General features: G+C 55.6%; 1 long non-coding RNA gene across 1 annotated transcript; it reads left to right on the forward strand.

Annotated features, from left to right (window-relative positions):
• The first annotated feature begins 3233 nt into the window (after nt 1-3233).
• On the forward strand, nt 3234-16645 carry LOC134477144 (uncharacterized). Its single transcript, XR_010049056.1, has 3 exons — nt 3234-3760; nt 16124-16267; nt 16434-16645. It is a non-coding gene; the product is annotated as an uncharacterized LOC134477144 (long non-coding RNA).
• Nucleotides 16646-17080: the final 435 nt, after the last annotated feature.

Consider the following 17080-nt stretch of genomic DNA (forward strand, 5'->3'; position numbering starts at 1 on the left):
GACACTGGTTCCGAAGGCCGCTCCGGGGATGAAGGGGCTACGGAGCCTCCCTGGGCAGCAGGGCAGGGTTGCTGGGTGGTGGAAGAAGGCCAGCAGCCGCTGCTGCATCGGGCCATCCAGACGCTGGGTTGTTCCTGGTTCCCTGCCCAGCCACAGCTATTGCTGTGCCCCCTGGTGGCAGCAACTCAGCCCCTGGCCATGGCCTCCCCAACTGTGCAGTGGGCTGCTCTCTGGGCTATATGGGCCTGGCTATCTCTTGCTGGGCTCCCCTGGCTTGGCCAACCTCGCCCCAACCTGCACCAGATTCTAGGCTCGGCAGAGGCCCCTCGGGGGGCCTGAGGACCTCTGAGGCTGCAGAGCTCTGTGTGATTCTTTCCACGTGGCATTTCACCTGGTGCCATAGTGTAACTTGGTTGTTGTGATGATGATGATTTGCAGTTTGGGGACTGAACTCGGGGCCTTTGCACTGAGCCACATCCCCAGTCCTTTATTTTATTTATTTATTTTGAGACGATCTTGCTAAGTCACTAAATTGCCCAGGCTGGGCTCAAACTTGCAATCCTGCCTCAGCCTCCCAGAGAGCCGGGATGACAGGTGTGCGCTATCATGCCCAGCCATAAGTTGCTTTTCTAATTTCAGTCTTGTAGCCAGTGCTGCTGTGGTCACACCAGGGGGTCCACTGTGGCCAGAGCCTTGTGTGTCTGTGACCTGCAGATCCTCTGTGTTGCTTCTGTTCTTCCTGAAACAGGAAGCCAGGACAGTGTGGGCAGGCGGAGGACAGAAGCTTTGCCCAGGGGTACGGTGGAAACCCCCGGTGTCCTTGGCGCCGGCCCCAGCAGAGCTTCCTGGACCTCGACGTCCTGCCGAGCCCGGGGACCCGGCCATCCCATGACTTCACCTCCTCCATGGGACTCCTTCAGCCAAATCAAACGAAAACAAAACCTTTGCCAGCATTTTCCCCACGGAGCAGGAGCAGCATCAAAAAAGCTAAACTTAGCCTACGTGCCGAAGGACTAGACCGAGGGACTCAGTTTCTAGGGGCGTGTATCATTCCAGACAGAGGCAGAGTGCAGAGGTGTAGACCCTGTCCAGGCTTTGAGCACTAGTAGCTGCAGATCCAAGGGCGGCCCTGTGAACCTCTCTGGTCTCTAAATGGAAAATCCCACTTTAAATGGCTGTGTAGACAGTGTCAGAGGACAGTGCATGGACAGGCCAGCCAAGCATTGTTCCTGGTCCTTTCAAATACTGTGGCCTGCAGTTTGTAACAGCCAAATAAATGCTCATCAGCTAGTGAATGGATACAGAAGATGTGGTTGCTTTTCACACAATGGAGTACTCTGCCATAAAGAGGGATAAACTCGAGACATTTCTAGGTAAATGGATGCACCCTGAGACCAAACTTAAGTGGAATAAATCGGACACATGTGTGAATACTGCATTGTTTCTCTGCTGTGAGAAGCTGACAGTGTAAATATGGACCAAAATGAATAATAGGTGTTACAAAATAGGGAGAAAATGTTCAAATAATGGGGGAACAAGGGAGAGAAGGGGAAAGAAAAGTTTTTAAAAAGTTAGAAAAGAAGGAAAACAGAAATAAAGTTTTTGTAAATAGGGAGGAAAGAAGGGATTAAAGAAAGGGGAGGGGAAAGGAGGAAAATCCACATTTTAGTATGTACAAATTCCCTATGAGGAACATGATCATTATGTGTACCAATAGAATCTGATTGGAGAAAAAAATATTGTTGCCTAGCCAGGCGTAGTAGTGCGCCTAGATAATTCCAGCACTTGGAATTTCAGCACTTGGACTGAAGCAGGAGGATTACCAGGGGGAGTTAGAGGCCAGCCTAGGCTACACAGAGAGTTCAAGACCAACCTGAACTGCATAGTGAGATCCTGTCTCAAAAAACAAAAGACCTCCCCAACAAAATACTGTCATTTGGGGGCCTTGGAAAACAAATTGTGTTAGTTACTTTCTTGATGCTACAACAAAACACACAAGGAGGAGAGGTTTATTCTGGCTAAGGTTTCAGTCCAAGGTCGACTGCTCCAAAATAGCAGGACACAGCAGAGGGGCCTGGCGAAACTGCGCCGCTCACAGCGTGGAACACAGGAAGTGCAGAGAGGGTGGGGCCAGGGAGGGAGATGACTCTTCCAGGCCACGCCACAGGCCCACCCTTCTGAAATCTGCCTTCCCAGGATAGGTGAGTGACCTGATAATAGCGTTCCCTGGGAGATGAAGCACAGCAGAAAGAATTCTGGTTGTGATACTAAGTTACATCACCGGTCCTTTTTTTCTCCCCTATTTTGAGATAAGATCTTGCTACCTTTCTTAAACTGGGCTTGATCCTGGCTCCTCTTACCTCAGCCTCCCAGGTGCTGGGATTACAGCTGTGTGTCACGTGCCTAGATTAGAAACTTACTCCTGTTGCTGTCTCCTCGACCTGAACGAACTTGGCTTGTCCTGTTCCTCGGGTTCTGCCTTGATGTGCCCATCCTGAAGGGTCTTGTGTCTCTTTAGACTTCCTTGCTCACAGCCTGGCTCCAGTGCCTCTCTGAGCTGAGGCCAAGGGCTGCACTGCACAGACTCATTCAAGGTCAGAAGCAGGATCCATTCACCTCCACACCACACGTCGCTGGAAGGAAGCAGAAGTGGACAGTAGATCGGCTACTATAGGTGCAAGCCGGGTGTCCCGGAGCATGCCGCCGAGTGTGGGGACTTGCCTGAGTCGGGTGGCGTGGCGTTATGTGTGACGTGAGTCTCACAGAGTCCAGAGTGCCTGCTTTCCTCTGGCAAACACAGCTGCCTTCTTTGTTGGTGTGAACAGGGGTTCAGAAGAAATCGGGGCACAGCGTAGTGGTGCGCATCTGTCATCCCAGAGCTCTGGGAGGCTGAGGCAGGATAACTGCAAGTCTGAGCCTCGCCTGTGTGCCTTAGCAAGCCCCTGCCTCAAAATTACAAAATTTATGAAAAGGGCTAGGGAAGGTGCTCAGTGGTAAGGCTTTGGGTTCGATTTCCAGTGCCGATTTTTTTTTTTAAATTTAAAGTAGGCGTCATTTCCGGTTTCTTGTGTGTGTACCTTCAGCTGAAGCCCTGGTTCCTTACCTGTGAAGTGGACCAAGACTTGCTGCGCGTGGAGCTGCGTGAGGGGCTGAGCAAGACGGACGGAGGGGCGCCGGGCTGCGCCTGGCCCCAGCCAGTTCCCAGCGCTGCAGAGCAGCCGCTTCTGCGGGTTCTCGGGCTTGAGGAGAAAAGTCGGTTCCGAAGGTTTACAGGAATCAGAACAGCGCCGAAGGCGCAGCAGCCTCCCAGCCTGTCACCCTGGGCCGGCGGGCGCCATAAGGGAGGGGTGGCTCCTGTCCTTCCTGTCCCTAGGAGGCGAGCAGGGCGTCTGCGGACCAGGCTGGGTGTCAGCTTCCTCACGGGAAAAGCGGGTCCCGGATGTCCCCAAAGGCGCGTGCGCACAGGGACCGGGCCTTTGCAAGCTGATTGGACAATGCCTGGTGAAGGGACTTCCTGGGCGTGGCCAGGAGGTTAGTCTACCTCTGGCTCCTCCCTTCTCTCCACTTCCTTTTCACCTTGCACTGAGCAGTTCTCCTCCGCCAGACCCATCTGTCAAACCACCCTGCCTTGGAGCAATCGGCCATGGATTGAGCCCTCTATAAACCGTGACTAACCGTGCAGCGAAGAAGCAAATGACTAAGAGAGGTGACAATCTGCCCGATGGCCTCCAAGACAATGATGACTTTCCAAAGAATGCAGGTTTGAGGACTCTTTGGGAACCTGGAGGGAAGGAAGGCCCTTAGGCTTGGGGCGGGGACAGGCTCTCCAGGCCCACAGAGCTGGGTGCCTGCCGTGTGGGTCACTGCTGGCTTCTCTGGCCTCTTATGCCTGCAGTTCATGTCCACAGTCATCCTTGAGTCCCTGCTTGGCCGTCTGCCCAGGCCACTGCCATGGGGCCATATTGGAGGACTTGCAGTTCCTGGGGGATGGCCATAAGAGGGGTGCGGTGCCCTTAGGCCGGGCGCAGGGCCTGGGGAGCATGTTGTATAGAGATTTGGCCCCAGGGCTGCGTGTTCCTAAATCTGTGCCTATACTCAAGCAACCGGCACCCACTGCCTGACAGTCTTTTGACCCCTCCGTCTGTCAACACCACGTGCACATTAATCCAGCCTTTTGTTTCCTGGGGTGCAGTCAGGGAGTATCCCTAGCCTGCTGTCCAAAAATAATATTTTTACTCTCCAGCAGCAGAATACACAATATCCATCCTCGTCATTTTTGAATCCCTGGCAACCACTCACACATTCTTATTTAGAACAGTATAACAATCTGACTCCTGTTTTGGCCCCTAAATTCTTTTGTCCCTTCCAGCAAAGTGTGAAATATTTGTTTCCTGGCCGCTGGACAGAGGCTGCTGGCAATGGAAAAATCATAACAAACAGAGCAGGTGGGGGCGGCAAGCCCTGAGATCCCAGGCCCCTTGAGATCAAAAATAAGTGGCTGTCAACAACTGCTTAGCGACTGTGGGTGGGTGGTGCTTTCTGGTATTTTTTTCTAATCAGGAATGGTATGATTTCAAAGGTTGTCCCTAATTCACCCCGAGGATCTCACTCCTTTTGACCCATTATGTCACTCTGGCTGAAGTCACTGCCTCTCGACATAAAATGAAGGAACACAAATAGAGCAGAGAGGCAGAAAGATTAGCCCATGTCTCAGTCATGGTTTCTGGCACTCGAAAAACACAACACATGGTAGGTTCCAGCAAAGTTTGTTGAAGAAATGAATGATCAGGAGGTTTCAAAGAAGAGGCGATACAAAAACTGTCTTTGAGGTTAAAGGGGGGCCCATGCTCAGGTAGAGGGATCACCTTGTGCAAAGCTGGGGACTGGAAGCAGTGACCACTGTGGTTCTGTATGGGTTGAGTGTACAGTGTGAGGTAGGGATCGAGGAAGATGAAGTTGTAGAAGGACTTAGATACGTTGAGGAATTTATACATGGCCCTGGTGGAGATAAGAACTTCTAAAAGCTGGAGTCACCCAATAAGTGTACAAGATAGGTGCTACATATACAGGTGCTAGGCTGTGAGACTTTTTACACTTGTTTAATTCCCCCCAAAACATAATGTATTGATTGTGGTTTTATCCTATCTTAATTATGAGATATGATTGAAAGATCTGATAAATAATTTTTTAAAATGTACTGCACTTGCACTGTGAGTTCAATTCTCTGGACACCCCTAAAAAGCATTGTAGTAAAAGACACATTGGTATGAATCTTCCTCCAGTCCATTAACCATGTAAGTTAAGTGACCCCCACTTGACACCTGAAATATGATAATGCATATTTCTTTCATTTCTTTTTTTGTTTTTGAGACAGGGTCTCATTATGTCAGGCTAATCTTGAACTCTCCCTATGTAATCCTGGCTGGCCTTGAACTCATGGCAATCCTCCTGCTTCAGCCTCCCAAGTGCTTGGATGACAGGTGTGCACCACTACACCCCGTTACACATTGCTGTTCCTCTCTGTCCCTGGCTGTAGAGGGGCAGCATTGGCATGGGGAGGCCCTGGGGCTGCTGCCTAGCTCTCTTGCTCCTGGTCAAGGTCCATTCGTCCTCTGGTCCTGCTCTTTCCATCTGTGCAATGGGGACATGGATGCACAGAGCATCCACCATGCTCAATGGGGGCACCAGCATCTCCCTGGGGCAGATAGGACCCAGGAACGGCCAGGGCTTCTCCTCTTCCCTCCTGAGTCCCATGGAGGTGACACAGGGTTGAGCCATACTGGGGTCACCACGGCTGGGTCCCAGGTAACCCCTCAGCCCTTTTTGCCCAGGCAGGTGATGGTGACCTGTGACCCCGAGGTGCCGACCCCAGCTCTGTCTCCTGGAGCGGGCAGGTCACAGCATTGCAGCAGACAGATAAGGAGCAAAGTGGCCCATAAATCAGGTTGGGGAGAACTGGGTCCTTCGGTGCCCCAGGGAAGGAGCAGGTGGGGGCACCGTCCCACTCGGTGGGCTCAGGCTTGGCAGGAAGGACTCAAGAGGTGCCTGGCCTTGGTCTCCCCAGCTGCTGAGTGAGGATGGGGGCTGTGCACTGTCCTGGGGAAGGACATGGTCCACAGTGGGCCTGGGGTGCCAGAGCTCAGGCCTCTTCTCCGTAGGCCCAGAGGAGGCCAGGTGTGGGGACCCCTCCCAAGACCCCAGCTCTGTCTAGGTGCTCATGAGACAGGAAGTGTCTCCTCCTCCATGCTCTCATCCTACCCAACCCACAGTCCGTGCTGGGGCAGGACAGGAAGGAGGGCCAGGAGCTGCGTGGCCTGGACCAGCCCTGCCTGGGGCTGCTTCTCTTGGGTCCCTGCTCCACTTCCAGCTGCCCGTAGAGTTGCAGCCTGTCTCCATTTTCCTGAGACAGAGGGGACTTGCAGGGCCAGTGTGAGGCTGCCAGGTCACTCCCCAGATCCCTTGTGGGCCTGGGTCTGGTATACTATGACGATGCTAGTCCCACACGGTGGCCCAGCTCCTCTGCTTTTAGATAATGAGTCCTTGCAGCCTCTGATTGACCCCAGGTCAGGGCTGCCCAGTCTGGTTTGCAGAGGGAGACAGAGGCTGGGGCTGCAGGGCAACTCTCCTCAGACTGAAGCTATGCCCCGGTTTGTCTTGTGCTGTGTCAAGCATTCTAGGCATCAGGGAGTGCGTGCACCTGCCAAGAAATGCGTGGTTTCTGGCGCAGATGAAAGCAGAGATTGGCTGCAGGGTGGCTTTGCGAAACTAGGGTTTAAAAGCAAAGTCTTTGCTGCTGCTTTGTGTCTCTGCATGGACATTGGGCTCGCAGGCTGGGAAGAAGCAGGACGGGGAACCTGGTAATTCCATGCCTTTGCCCTGCGGCCTCCATCAGCTGGCCACTCGGAAGCCACTTGTTTGCCAGAGACAAGTGTTTGTCCTGAAATAAATGTGGCTCCCACTTTGCCCCTTGACATTCAAGGGTCCAGGCAGGTCTCCAGGACTCGCTCTCTCGTCCTACAGTGCCCACGAGTCAGGTCCTCCCTCTCATCTCTCTCTCTCTCTCTCTCACTGTCTTTCTCCTTTTTCCTTTTCTGAGACATGGTCTCACTATGTAGTCCAGTAACTTGCTATGCAGCTTAGGCTGACTTTGAACTTGAGACCCTCCTGCCTCAGCCTCCTGTGTGCTGTGATTTACAGGCAGCACCACCACCCCTGGACAGAGACTGCTTCCTGCCTATCTCACTGTGAGCAGAGGAGGTTCTTCCTGCCCTCTAGATTCTCCTCAGGACAGCACTGCTCCCTGAGACAAAGGGACCCAGCTGGGTAGGAGGAGAGGAACTTCCCGTACTGCCTTCCAGGGCTGGGCCCTGTGTGAGGTGGGGTGCAGTGGTACACACATGTGATCGCAGCACTGGGAGGCTGAGGCAGGAGGATCGCCTCCAATTCCAGTCCAGCCTTTGATTTAGTGACTGTCTCAAAATAAAAATTAAATGGGGCTGTGGATGTAGCCTGGTGCACTCCTTGGTTTAGTGCAACATGAGAGAGAAGCCAGAAAACCAGGGATAAGCATATCTGAGAAGGTGCCCTGTGGAGTTCCAGGCTGCAGCCCCGACTCCGGAGCCTGGTGCTGGGTCTGGCTTTCTGCACCTGGGCAGCGTTGTGGGCTGACTTCTGGCTGGTGGGGACCAAGGTCCCGAGAAGGAGCAGGAATGGTCTCGCCAGGCACCAAGTATGCCCATGCTAGACCTTAACTTCCTGCCCAAGCTTCGACGAAAGCAGGTATTTGCTGTTTAAAGTACCGCATCCAGGTGTGTTCTCACAGCAGTGCCCTGGGCCCTGACTGGGCCCTAGGTAGGACCCAGGAGGCATGACAGCAGCTGTGGAGAGACTGGCATGGAGACGCAGTGGAGGGGAGGAGAGGGGAGAAGGAGAAAAGGGGAAGAAGGAGGATGAGGGAAAGGGAGGGGGAGGACGTGGGGGAGGGTCTTTAGCTGTGCTGTCCTGGCTGCGTTGATGTCTCGAATGGTTTCAAAGCCTCCCCCTATCGTGGTCATGGTGACTTTGGTGGGGAGCCAGAAGTGGCACAGTGCCAGGCCCGTGGCTGAGCGGTCGAGGCCACAGCGTCATGGGTTTTGGGGTGCCCCTTCGCTGGACGGTGCTTGGCTTTCTGCACCTGGGCAGCGTTGTGGGCTGACTTCTGGCTGGTGGGGACCAAGGTCCCGAGAAGGAGCAGGAATGGTCTCGCCAGGCGCCAAGTATGCCCATGCTAGACCTTAACTTCCTGCCCAAGCTTCGACGAAAGCAGGTATTTGCTGTTTAAAGTACCGCATCCAGGTGTGTTCTCACAGCAGCGCCCTGGGCCCTGACTGGGCTCTAGGTAGGACCCAGGAGGCATGGCAGCAGCAGGATTCGAGCCCAGCCCATGGGTACCTCATTTCCTTCACTTCCACCCCCTGGGCACTGTGGGGACTGAGGTGCCTCCAGTAGAAGCTCTCTGCGGCCCCTGCTGGAGTTGCCGAGGCTGGCTTTGGAGCCGCTGCACAGGGGACCCCGTGCCGTCACCGCTGGGCACCATCCATAACCCCGAAAGACACCTCGCCTTATCTGGCAGCCAGGTCTTCGCAGCCCCTGCATTCAGCCTGGAGAACAAAGGCACCAGGCGGCCTCAGAGTCCAAACATGCTGTCACCCCGGGTGTGAGGGCCGGGCTGTTTACAGATGGAGGAGATAGCTGGCGGAGCAGGAGGTCGGGGCTGCTCGCCACCCCCATGCGGCCCCCTGACCACCCTGGAGCTCCAGCTGGCCGGACTCCCAGCCTCCCCCCCCCCCCCCAGTGTGAGACCATGGCTGTGCCTGCGCGGAGGGCTTGGGGCCCACGGAAACCGAGCGTTGGACTTTTAAGGACGGAACCCAGGGGCCTTCCCCTGAGCTCTGCTGCAGCCCTTTAGTTTTTACGGTAAGACAGGGTCTCGCTAAGCTGCTAAATTGACCGGACGTGGCTGAAATTTAGGACTCTTCTGCCTCAGCCTCCCAGAGTGCTGGGAAGACAGGCAGACAGTGCCATACCTGGGCACAGCTGGATTTTTCCGGTCATATCGGGTGCTGCTAAGGGGAAGGAGGAAGCTGAGCAGGGGCAATGGGTCAACCCTGAAACTCCCTCAAAGGACAAGGACCCTCTGAGCCCTCCAGGCAGAGAGTGGGACGGGGCTACTTGCATGCACCCCTTGAGGGGATGGTGCCTCCAGGGTGGCCTGCTCACCTTTACTGCCCACTGTGGTGAGGCAATCCCTGCTGGGCCATGCACTGCGAGCCTCTCAGCGGGGTCCGAGAGTGCCCACCCTGGCTGTGTTATTACCCATCGTGCCTCAGCACTGCTACGCACAGCCAAGGATGCCAGCCTGAAGCTAGGACTCTGCCTTATGCATGGCTTTCACGCTAGGGGCTTCCAGGCTCATCCTGTGAAACCCGAATGAATTAGCTTTATTGTAACCAGTGCCAGCATGCACGCCTGTCATCCCAGCACTCGGGGAGACTGAGGCAGGAGGCTTATTGAGACCAACCTGGGCTAAAAAGTGAACTCAAGGCCAGCCTGAACTGCATAGTGAGACGCTGTCTCAAAAAAGAAAAAGACAAAAAAAGAAAGAGAAAAATTAGTTTTTCCAGTAAGTGAACAAAGGCTGGAGCGGTGATGTCATAGGCGTAGGGCTCTGCCCACAGCCCCCACGCTGCTGCCTTTCCGTGGTCCACGACGTCCCTGGTGGTCCCACCCAGTCCAGGCAGAGGTGCCGCTCTGACACCAGGGCTGGCTCTAAGGGAGGGAATGCACATCCCTCGGCAAGGCCTGAGGTACCCATGGGCTGGGCTCGAATCCTGCCTGGGTCTTGGTCGATGCCTCTTGGAGCCCTGGCTGCCCAAGACCTCTCCCTGCCAGCTGGCACCTGGGTGCAACTCTGGGGTGCAAGACACAGCCCTATGGCTCCTCCTGGAGTCTGACTGCCAAGGCTGTGCTCCCAGCTCTGTGCTCTGAGCTCTCATGGTGCCTCTCTGAGACCCAGACACTGAACTGCCACCCTCCTGCCCTCCCACCACCCTCCTCCTTTTCTACCTGCCTTTTTTCGCACTGGGACTCAAACACAACAAAGGCCAGCCCCTAGCCTTTTAATTCTGTATTTTGAAAAAAGGTCTCACTAAGTTGCCAAGGCTGGGCTCAAACTTGTGATCCTCTGCCTCAGCCTCCCTGAATGCCAGGACACAGGTGTACATCCCTACATCCAGCTCAGAACTCACTGTGGCCCTTTTCTTCTCCAAGCCTCAGCTGCCTGCAGGCCTGGCTTGTGTGGGCTAGGATACCAAGTGGGCTGGGGCCAGCAATGTCCTATCCCAGCCCAGCTGTTCCTGTCCTCCTGTGGTAGTAAGGGCCCCATGGGTTTGTCCTGGCTGTGTCCCCACTGCTGGCAGGGCACTGGTCTTGAGGGGTGAGGCCTGGCCCCCCTAAAAGTGCTGTCCCCTCAGGGGCTGGCTGCCTTGTGTGCCCGGTCCAGCACTAGGTGCTGCTTTGAGCTGCGTGGAAATCTGTTCCCCTCCAGCCTCCCAGGAGCAGGTACGAGGGCACACGCATGTGAGATACGTGTGACTCATGACACACGCAGGCACAGTGCATGGGAGCACACCCCAGTGTACTCAGCTCACATTTCAAGCTTCATTGCCGCAGTCAGACCCCAGAATCCACAGCACATCCAAGCCCCGGAGCAGGGGTTGCGGGCAGATGGGCAGGAGGCAGGGACCCGAATGCACATGGTTCTGGTGCCAGCGTGGGATAGGACAGGATCGATGCTGTAGTTGGAAACCCCGTTCACTGCCCCACGTACCTCCTGCTGTGTGGCCTGGTCCTTCTCACAGCAGCCCAGCATTGGGGATCCCAGCTGGACAGGCTGTGGCCTGGATCTCGGGGAGCTGTTTGGCCGGCTCTCATGTCTTGATCCCTTGCTGTGCCACCACCAGGCCCTGGTGTCTCTGGGCTCGCTCGGGGGTGCAGGACAGTTCTGTGACCCTCAGTCCTCCCACTGCTGGGAGGTGCTCTGGTCCCAGGGGAGCAGCCCCTCCACTTGCACTGGACAGCCAGACATAGCCCTGTTCCAGCCGCTGGCTGCTGCGGGCCACAGTTGTGGCTCTCATGTCACCCTGGCTGGATGTGGGCCCCTTTCCGGCCTTGGGCAGTGGCATCCTTGAGGCAAGGGTCAAGCGCAGCGGACAGGCTATCCCAGGTCCCTTCCCAGCCCGCCGCCAGCGCGGCTGTCCCGGGTGTGCAGGGCTCAGACGCGAGCAGGCCCGAGCGCGTCAGACCAAACCGCTTCTCCTCCACCCCCAGCCACGCTCTCTGTGCCTTAGCCTTGGACATACGCAGTTCCAACTCGGACCTTGTGCCACCCCTGGAGCACAGAAGCCACGCCCCGCCTGGCGGCCCGGAGCTCTGGAGGACGCCAGAGCCCCAGGGGCAGGCGCTGTCCTCACCGGTGGCGTGTGAGGCAGAAAAACGCTGCTACCTGTCTCTCGCCTGCCCTAGATGCGCTGCAGGTCACATGACCGCGGGACGTGGACACGGTGCTTACAACACCTGCGTCGGGCTCCGGCTCACCTGAAGACCTCCTCCTGCCTGTCCAGGGCTGCGCAGGCACAGACGGGACGCGGCGTGCGCTAGCCAACTCGGGCGTGGCTCCTCCTGCCCTGCGCAGACCTCACAGGGCCTGCGGGAGGAGGCCACTAGGCCGGGGTCCCTGAGCATGGTCGAGGGACTCTGGCTGCTCCCCGGCTCAGTTCCAGTGGTTCCTCACAGAACCTGATATTTTGGGTGCTCCCTGAGGAGTCTTGCGGTCTGTCCTCCCCCAACGACAGGGGCAGCATTACGGCCCATGATAACCCCAAACATGACACCATGTTTGGTGTCAGGCCTGTCCATGGCTCGTGACAAGAGGAGAAGAGCAGGTCTGTGTGGGAAGGACCCCGGGAACAGGGCTTTGTGCTGACACCTAATGATTGAGCAGAGCTGGCTGTGGAGAATAGGCCCATAGTCTGGGAGGCTGAGGCAAGAGGATTGCAAGTTTGAGCCCTGCCTTGGCAACCTAGTGGCCTAGCAAGACCCTGTCTCAAAATAAAAACTGAACAAGGAAAAGAAAAAGGGCAGGAGATGTACCTCCGTACAAAGGCCCTGGGTTCAATCCCAAGTACAGAGGAAACAGACAGAGAATGAGAAAGGGCAAATTAATAAGCAACATAAAAGATACTCCTGTCAGCTTGCTTTCATCTTTGTGTGGCCTGTGTAAGCACTGGCTCTTCATTCAATCAGGTCTCCTTCCACATCCACCATCAGTCACCCATTCGTCGTCATTACTCATCTGTATCCACTCATCAGCGCCATCCACCTATCTATCTTCTGTCTGTCATCTGTCCTTCAACTCCCGCACATCATCCATCATCCATCACGTCATCTACCCACCATCCATCCACTCATTCATACATACACCATCCAGCCATCTCCCATCCATCCATCCATCATCTACCTGCATCCATCCATTCATCGTCCATCCACCACCCATCACCTATCATCCATCCATCCCTCTTCTGCCCATCTGCCCACTCATCCCTCCATCTACAAAGTACTTCCCTGGCACACTGAGGACTGCCTGGAGCCTCAGGGGCACTGTGGTGACCAGCAGGGGGCAGCTCAGGGACAGCTGGCAGCCTCCACATGTCATGGTCCCTAGGCCCGGTGAGAGGGTAGCATGGCAGAGGCGCTGAGCTGGGGCTCTCTGTGGAGAAAGCAGATGAGTCAGGGTGTTGGGGCCCTCAGCACCCCTACCCGCTACCCTGTGCCTCAATGGCAGCTGCCTCTTGGGCAGCCTAGCCGGGCCCACAATCCTTCTGGGGTCCATGCTGGCCGGAGGCTGTGTCCCGGGTTCCTCTCAGCCCCTGGTTCCGGATTGAGGGGCAGCTGGAAACAGTCGGAAGGCTGAGCCTTTCATTTGTTTCCGGGTCAGTGGCCCCACGCCCCAGGGACTCAGCCTCCCAGGCAGGAGGCCCCGAAATAGCCTGTGTGCCGGCTGGTCATCCATCACCGCCGCCCCTGCCCGGATGCCGCCCTCAGGGCCACACTGCCCCCGCGGGGCCTCAAAGGGGCCTTTGTCCCCACACGGTGGGGCTGTGCCCCCCGAGAGGCCCCAGGAAGGAAGCAAGAGGCCTGCATGGCGCCCCCGTGTTCCCTTGGTAGCCAGTGCCAGGCCCCTCACACCAATGCCTGACTCCCAGGGAGCCCCACTGGTCACCTTGCTTACCATTCTCCAGGTGACAGGCAAAGCCCAGCCACGGTGCACTCATCTGCTGCAGCCCGAGAGCGACTTGGATGTGAGATGAGCACTGACCTGGTGGCTGCAGGACACACAGCCGTGATCAGACATGTGCTGCAGACACTGTGACCCCCACACTTGGGAGGCTGAGGCAGGAGGGTCATGTATTTGACTCCATGACTTAGTGAGAACTTGTTTCAAAATTTAGATTTGTTTTTTAAAGTGCTGAGGATGCAGCTCAGTGGGAAGCCCTGGATTCCATCCAGCAAAAGGAAAAAAAAAAAAGAACTGTCAAACTCTAATTGGCTGTGACTTGAAGTTGGAGGTAAAGGTGACAACCGTCTCACGCTGCAGTGGCTTCTTTGTTAACCACCTTCCCAGAGCTCCCCCAGGCCTTTGCTCCTCCACGCACCCTGCTTTTAGCCAGTGCGGTGTTTACTGAACAGCTGTGGGATACGGAGGCCCTGTCAACTCCTGCTGGTGAAAACCCAGCCCCAGCACAGCCCGCAGGGCCAGCATCCTCACCTGCGCTGACTTGGTCACCACCATAGTCACCGCTTCCTGTGTGGGGAAACTGAGGCAGGGTATGCTCAGCGAGTGTCTCCACAGTTAAGACTTGTCCCCAAGGGCCAGGGCTTGGCGCTGTGTGCAATGAATGTTGGCAGACAGTGAGGGCAACCGCCCCACCTCCAGCTCCACCCTGTGCCCTCCCCCGCCACCCTGCAGCCATGGGAACATGGGGATTCTGCTCCTAGCACTGGACCAGGAGCCCTCTGTCACTGTCCTTTCTATTGCAGCTACCTGGAGAGTGAGCCGGGGGCAGGAGGTGGCTTTTGGTCCTGCCTTCCTTTCTCTGTTTCTTTCCAGTCCTGGGGAATCGAGCCCAAGTCCTCCGAATTGAACTACATCCCCAGTCCTCTTTCATTTTGCATGTTGAAACAGGGTCTTGCTAAGTTGACCTGCTGGCCCAGCCCTGCCATCTTCCTACCTCAGCCTCCTGAGATGCTGGGGTCCTAGGCTTGGCAGCCCTGCCTGGCTTAGAGCAGCTTTTCTGGTTTTCTCCTTGCTGGTTTGGTTTCGAGTGTCCAGGGCTCAGCGTCACAGTGTCCTCAGCAGGGAGAGTCCCTGTGCCATGGTGTCACATGTATCCCTTGCCAGGAGGACTGGGCAGGACAGCTGGTCACCAAGGCTGCTTCTGGGTCCCTGTGGGAAGCCGTACCTCAGCCAAGTCCCCTTTTGGGGACCTGAGGCCACTGCCATCCACCGTGTCTATTGTTCCCATCACCCATGGCCCCCTGGCTTCACAGTGGGTCCCCTGCCATCCTCCTTCGTGTCCCTTACTGTCCCCCATGAGACTTCTGTGTGAACAAGGGAACCGCATGCAGCAAGGTTTGGGGAGCCTGAGGGGATACTGAGGCCACAGCCTCTGTGGCCAGGGACACATTCCCTCCAGGAGGAGGCAGAGAGGACACCGAGGGTGTGGGGACTCAGCCCTGCTGGTCCCATTGTGCCCTGGACAGTGGCATGGTTGCTTCTCCACACCCAGGCACTCCAGCATAGCCACCGGACATGTCACTATCTCAGCTGCCTGGCGAAGCAGAAAAGTGCATGTCCTCCGGTTACAAACAGGAGAAGGAGGCCAAAGCCTTGTGGTGAGGTTAGCTCTGGGCTAGAGGTACCTGGCACATTCACCTTGCTGGAGATCCGCCCATCTCAGTGGACAGGGGAAGGAGGTTGGGCTGGAGCAGAGCAGGCTGGGAGCAAGCCCAAGCCAGCCATCCCAGGCTCAGAGGCTGAGGTAGGAGGATGTCTGAGGGTTCAGGCCAGTCTGGGATACTTGGCAAGACCATGTCTCAAGACAAAAAAGAAAGCAAAAAATGGTGAAAAAAATGATTCCTAGAACCCTTGGAGTTTGAAGCAGGAGGACTACAAGTTTGAGCCCAGCCTGGGCAATTTAGGAACTTAGCAAGACCCTGGCTCAAATAAAAAAGGCTGGAAATGCAGCTTAGAGCAAAGGCCCTGGTTCAATCCCAGTATGCTAACAACAATGACATAATGACTTTCACATGTGAGGCCCCCGGGGTGTGAATGGAGAGCTCTGTGCAGGGGTACAGTGTCCCCTGTAACCCCATGTGCTGTCTGCCTGGAACTCGACATCCAAAGGGACAGGACAGATAAACCCAGGGCCCCAGCTCCATCCCCAGCCCTTTTAATTTTTTATTTTGACCCAGGCGTGTGTTCCCATGTCCACCTGACTGCCATGTTACCATCTCTTCATATAGGGTTAAGACTTGGATCAAGTGTTCCCCTAAAGGCTTCTGTGGTCACAGTGGGGCTCTCAGAGCGTGCTTGGGTCATGAGGATCCCCACCCTGCTGATGGGCTGACCCACTGATGAGTGTACAGCGGTATGGGCTGGTGGAAGGGGCTGGATGGGATGTGACCCTGGGACTGGGTTTCAGCCTCAGCCCTTTCTCTCTGGAGCACTCTCTCTTCCCTGCTTCACGGCTGCCAGGAGGCATGCAGCTGTCCTCTGACACGCCCATCCGTCATGATCTTTCCACCTCCCACGGGCCCAGAAACCATGGAATCAAGTGACCATGGACTGAGCCTCAGAAACCGTGAGCCAAGGTGAATCTTGTCTTCTCTGCACTGCTTTCCCCAAGTCAGAAGCTGACTAACGTGTGTGACATCCCAAGGCATTGTGGCTCAGTGCCTTTACAAGTCATAGTTCAACACAGGTCACTCAGTCTCACCTAACAGCCATGTCATCCTACGTGTCCAGGAAAGGGTGCTGAGGCAGAAGTCATGGCGTGAGCTGTGGAGAGCAGTCCTCTCATATCGGGGAGAACCGACACCAAAGGAGCTCAAGGTGGACTACAGCTGTGAGAACCTATGTAAAAATGGCGGAGTCACATGGAGATTCCAGGTGGGGAGTGGCATGGCGAAAACTATGCCTGGGCCGGGTGGGAGAAGTTGAAGGTTCCCACACAGGAACAGGAAATCCATGTTTAGAAGGGTGGAAGGCCAGGACTGTGCAAATAACTGGGGTCAGAACACCAAGGCAACACAGGCCTTTGTGTCCCATTTCCCAGTGGAGGACTTCGGCTCTGCTTGAACAGAGTTAACAGCAACTGAGAAAAATCCTTCTAGAAGCTTCTCTGGCAACATGGCCCCCTCAGACTTGACAGGAGTCTCCTCCTCCAGCAGCGCCAAATGCTCCTGGAATTCCTCCACCACAAATGCTTCCTGTGCTGCAGCCGAGAATTAATTAGAGAGGAAAAAACCTCTCACGTCAAAACACGTATCTCACAACCTATTAGCGTGAAGATTAGCATTAAAGAAAGTTGGAAACTATAACGTTTTAAGCACAATTTATAAGTCTAATTTCCTGCGTGTCACTCTCAGATAATAAATGCTTTTCCTTCCAGTTGAAAAGAAGCCTTGATGGAAACGTGGGGGGTTGGGGTGGAAGAAAGAAAAAGTTAATTTAAGGTCTATTAGTTTATTTTTAGGCGCTTGCCATCTGAGGGCCGAGGAACATTTCCCTTTTCTAATAGAGTCCGCCTTCCGGCGGTGGAGCTGGGAAGTCCCCGGCCAGGCCCGGCCGCCTCCCGGGTGACACTGATTCCTGACAGAACTGCTGGGTTGAAGCTGAAAAGGCTGCAGGGACATGGCAGCCAGGGTGGGGTGGGGCCAGCCCTCCTCCCAAGGCTGAGCAGGAGCAGGGGGCGGAGGGTGG

Source organism: Cavia porcellus, unplaced genomic scaffold (assembly GCF_034190915.1).
Source record: "Cavia porcellus strain 051 isolate PalLab524CR breed Dunkin Hartley unplaced genomic scaffold, mCavPor4.1 scaffold_8, whole genome shotgun sequence".
Classification (NCBI taxonomy): Eukaryota; Metazoa; Chordata; class Mammalia; order Rodentia; family Caviidae; genus Cavia; species Cavia porcellus.